Genomic DNA, 5,636 nt, shown 5'->3' on the forward strand with positions numbered 1-5,636 from the left:
GTCAGCTATTCACAATTTTCGGCACTGATTATACCTTCGCTTCTCTACTTCAGATCAAATGTAGTATATTTCGCACATACACATTTTATTTTGGAAACGTCTAATTGTCCACAGCCTTTTGTCCACAGCTTTGACTTACGCAAATACTGTAAAATTACTTGTATATGTTGTATAATTATACAATATATCACATAAAATATATCACTTAATAACAAAACATTCAGCAACTATTTGAAGTGGTCCCATGATAGTTAGAAAAAGATTGCAACTTGCACAACAGGACAAAATAAATGTACTTTCGGAAATTACAGTTATAGGAAGTTATTGGCAGTTAGAGTTAGTTATTAGCGGTTATTAGCGGTTATTATTAGGTAACGCACTGGGTTCAATCTTGTATACTGTAAAATTGAATTTTATATACAGTAAAATTTTCAATTGAAACTTGTATACCTGAATTGAATCTTCTATACAGTAAAATATTCAATTGTATCTTGTATACTGTAAAATTGAATCTTGTATACTGTAAAATTTAATCTTCTAACCAGTAAAATTTACCATTGAATCTTGTATACTGTAAAATTTAATTAGTACAACTATAAAATTGCATATTGTATACAGTAGAATTTTCAATTAAATCTTGTATACTGCAAAAATGATAAAATAAAATGTAAACAAAATACTGCAACAATTCATCTTAAACAACAACATGCAAAAGAATCCTGAATACTGTAAATTTTCTACTTCTAAGCCATAAGATAATACCATGTATGCTGTAAAACGTCTAAAATTATACATCCATTCATCATCTGTTCAACAATCACCGCACACGAGAACTGTTCGAAACAAACAATAATATCCACCTCAAAATCATCCAACACAAACCCCAATATTCACCACAAAATACAAAACTATATCATTCAACATTCAGACTAAAAACTTTCGGTGTGCATTGTTGGGATGAGTAAGAAGCCTCATCACAAGAACCACAGTCTCTTTTGATATATCATCCTGCATAACAATAAAATAAAATAAAATAAACAATTAAACAAAAAGAAATTGCATTTGTCATCAAATAAGAATTAGAAAGTAAAAAAGATAAATTAATATTAGCAATTAATAAAAAGTTCAATTATTAAAACTGCAGTTAATTGCCACAATAAAGGAAAAGTAGTACAGCAATACTGTAAAATTGTAGAAGAAAAAAAGTATTATAAAATAAAACTCCAGTTAATTGTCACAATATAGGAAAACTAGTACAGCAATATTGTAAAATTTAAGAAGAAGAAAGTATAATAAAATAAAAAACACTCACAAGTTCTCCATGCAAGAAAAGTATTGAGCCAACAGATCGTATGCCAATGAAATTCCATATAAGCCCCATCTTCACCAGCAGATGTATAATAGTGGATTTCCATGGCAGGAACATCCACTGCATAAAGAACCCAGTGATTTTTCTTGCAAATAGGAACAAAAAACCATCTTATTGTATCAAACTGAGCTCCAAACAACTGAGGGAGGGCCTCAAAGGCAGCATACGCAGTGTAATCATGCATACAAACCTGTATCATACAAATAAAACGCATTAAAGAGTACTCAAGTATTTCAACAGAAAAAAGAGAGTATTTCAACAGAAAAAAGAGAGTATTTCAACAGAAAAAAAAGATTAAATTAATAAAATAAAAAAGCAGAAAAAAAAAACTTACAGACAAATAAGGATTAATGAAGAACCATTTATCCCTGACAGGGGTCTCAAATTGCATGACACTCATAACTGTTTCAACCAACTGCAAAATTAAAAAAAAAAAAAACTTCTTAGCATATACTGTAAAATGACTTCATATATCTAGTAATGTTAATTAATGTGATCTCTGAACATGGCATTTTCATTTATTAGAAATAACATATCAAAACCATGCAAATAACTTAATTATACTAACTAATGTACAATAAAAATATAAAGTACATAATGTAAAAGTATAATCATACCTCACTGCTTACAGGTTCCTCAGGATTCATTAGGTCTTTCAACACCATCAACCTGCACCAGAAGCCTCCGTGCGTGTGAAGGAAAGCTATCTCAACGTTGATCAATTTTTTGTTCTTCACATTGCTCCACCACTGATCGAGAATTTGGATTGCATCACTAGATAATTTTTCTCGATGTTTGTACCCAAATCTCTTAACAATAGGAGGCTTCTCAACTTCTTGGTCACCCCCATCATAGAACAAACTACTCTGAAAATTCCATTGGTTAACATCTTCCTTAAATTCGATGGGTTTAGGAGGTATGTGCTTTTCGAATATATGGGGCATTACGATTAGCCACTCTGCCCAATCTTGACCTACTTCAAGGTTGGGTTTATATGAAGCATCCACAACAACATTATGATACTCTGCTCTAATTTCATCTTCATATTTTTTCTTGGGTAGAATCACCCTTGGTGAGCCTGTACCAATCTTTTTCCCCTTTTCAACTTTAATCTTCTTCTTTGGAGGTGGTTTACACCCCTTTCTTACTGCCCCTGGTTTTCTACCCCTTCTCGAAACTCTACTTTCTACAATTGCTTCTCTAGTGGTTTGGGTACCTGCATCAACTTCTTTCGAAGTGGTTCCCATATCAGCATCTTTCCCCTTCTCTAATTGTTCTTCATTATATTCTTTTATTGCTTCATCAAAAATAACTTCTAAAACATTGAAAGCACTATCAACTATATAATTCTGATCTTCTACATTGTAGGTACTAAGTCTTTCAATTAATTGTGCCTGCATATAAAAAAAAAATTTAACGTATAAATACTGTAAATAGCAAAATTCTATAATGTTAAAATATTAAGATAATACTGTAAAATATATACATCCGCTTGTGAAAATGAGGCATTAGATTCAATTTCTGGTGAACTCTTTCTCTTGCTCACTGATGCTGCTCTCTTGCCCTGTCTTTTTGGTGCCCTCTTGACCTATTTTTTAAGGTACACAATGAAAACCAATTAATACCTAAACAATATAAATTCATAAAATGAATAATGTATACTCAGTATCAATACTGTAAAAAATAGTATATAAAATATTAAATTACTATATGAACAATTTAAGTATAAAAAAAAGAAACCTTTTGTGCTCCCACTTCAAGTTGGGGGGGAACTGGAGGGTCAAAAAGTGAAAGTTTGTCAAGTGAAAGATCAATCTCAACTCTCATTTCTTCATCAGTTTCGGTATGATCGCTGTCACTTTTATAATCATGGACACGCACCTCAACATTCACAGCCTCCGCTTCATCATTCGCAGCCACCTCAACATTTGCAGCCGCCACTTGTTCATTTGCAGCTGCCTGATCTTTGGCAGTCGCCCCAACATTTGCAGAAAACTTATCATCTGCAGCTGCCTGATCATTGGCAACCGCCTCTACATTTGCAGACACCGCTTGTTCATTTTCAGCAGCCATATCTTTGGCAGCCGCTTCAACATTTGCATCTGCCTCAACATTTGCAGCATCCGCCTCCTCTTCTTCCTCATTATTTCCATCCGCCTCCTCTTCTACCTGAATGTTTCTAGCAGCCTCGTCATCTTTCTCATTCTGCTCCTGACTTACAACAATTTGCTGCTCTTCACCTTGCTCCTCTTCCTCTTCCTCATCCTCACCCTGTGTAAGTCCCATCCCAAGGCTAAAAGAAGGATGCAATGCATCATTATCTTTCTTTGATCGCTTCTCTCTTATTCTGCCTTCTTTTGTAATTGCACTATCTTCAAGGACCAACTTCCTTTTACTTGCTGAATACATAAACAACTCATATCAGAAAGTGAATACTATATACTAAGTAGTTTAATACTGTAAATTAAGTAACTTAATACTGCACAAATACAGATGAACTTTCATATATATATCTATCACATGAAAATGACAGTAAAAAAACTGCAAAATAACTAAAAAAATCATGTAACACTTACAATAATCTTGCAACATCCTCTTCTATGCAGCATCCTTCTTAGCAGAATGCTTCAAAACTGCTTGATCAATATCTTGTAACATCCACTCCATTACTTCCGGATCAATATATTCAAGTTTAGGGAAACTCCACACCAAATACACTACTTTTGGGTTCAGCTCTAGGAATTGGTCCCTCAAAAATGGACACGGGACAACCCCGAATTTCATCAAAATAGGAGTAAAATTAACCAACATGTCGTACAGTTTGGTGTTAAAAATACCCTGCAACTTCTGAGGGTCGCAAACATATTCCAAATAATCAATAGCGATAAACCCTTTCTTCAATAATGGTTTCTGTCACTTGAAAGGTTTCACTGGTTTCTTTCTAACATCAGATGCATGAATAGATATCAATTTCCTCTCAAAAAAAGGCCTCTTAACTTTACTAGACAAACCGTCAAACCAATCGAGATACCGAGGAACAGATCCTGTGGAAGTTCTCATCTTCTCAAACTTTGTCTGTTCGAAAAACCAAATCTGAGTACCCAAAAAAAAATATACAACTTTTATAAATAGTACAACCCAAATGTATGTGTACTGTCATAAATAAAAAATAGAATACTGCAAAAAACAACAATTAACATCGCAATTATACTAATTGAACGTTGCAACAATAAAAAGGAATAATATAAACTCAATTCAAGAATAACGTGAAACAAAAAAACTAGCAACAAAAAAATAAATTTACTTACAATTAGAGCCAAAGTACATCCAGGAAGATACCTAGTTTCCTTACTTTCATCCTCATCATCTTCCTGAGAAGCCAACTGACTAGCTACCTGCTCTTCTGTGATCTCAATGTCTTGGTCATCCTTCATTTTGCACAACAATGCGGCATTAGCAATGTTCGCTTGCAGCAACTTGTAAACAGCTGTGCCCCAGTTGTACTTTTTCAGCTGTTCAATCTTCTCAGCATAGCTGATTCAAAAAAAGTACAATATATTTTAATTACTTCCAAAAATATAACAATAATATATTTTCATATAAAATATAATTCAATTTCTTGGCCGTACCTAAAAAATTGTAAGGGCACACTGCCAGCAGTGTTTGGAAATAGAATTGTTGTAAAAATATACAACACCAATAGAGAGACAACATCTCTAGCATTTGAATTCTTGTCCTGTACAAGTTGTTTTATCACCCCTTCAATAACAGGTCTTCTGATTTGGTTCTTGTGGGGAAAATACTTTTCACGTAGAGGAGATCTGGAAACCCTAACTTGGGATAGGTCAACAACTTGACCTTTATTTGGAAGGCATAAGAAGTTGGCCACACAATCAGATGTGAAATATACATCTTTCCCGAGTATATTGAAACAACCTTTCCTGTTGTCATAAAATGACAAAATAGTATGCAATATACCATTTGATACTTGCATTTTCTTGGGAAAAACAAATAGATGGAGGAAGGGGTTAAAAATAGCAGCCTCCTATGCTCAACATTCAAAAGGTGAAAGACATGGGTGTGAATGAACGTCATTGCACGATCAATCACACATTTGCTCGTCACAAGCCCAAATTTATCATATCCTACTAATAAAAAAGAAAGTACTAATGAGAAATAATTCAAATACTTTGCAATACTTCAAAACTCTTACCTGTAAACTGTAAAAATATAACATACAAGCTATAAATTGACAATACTGTAAAAT

Source organism: Carex rostrata, chromosome 6, assembly GCF_964058835.1.
Source record: "Carex rostrata chromosome 6, lpCarRost1.2, whole genome shotgun sequence".
Taxonomy (NCBI): Eukaryota; Viridiplantae; Streptophyta; class Magnoliopsida; order Poales; family Cyperaceae; genus Carex; species Carex rostrata.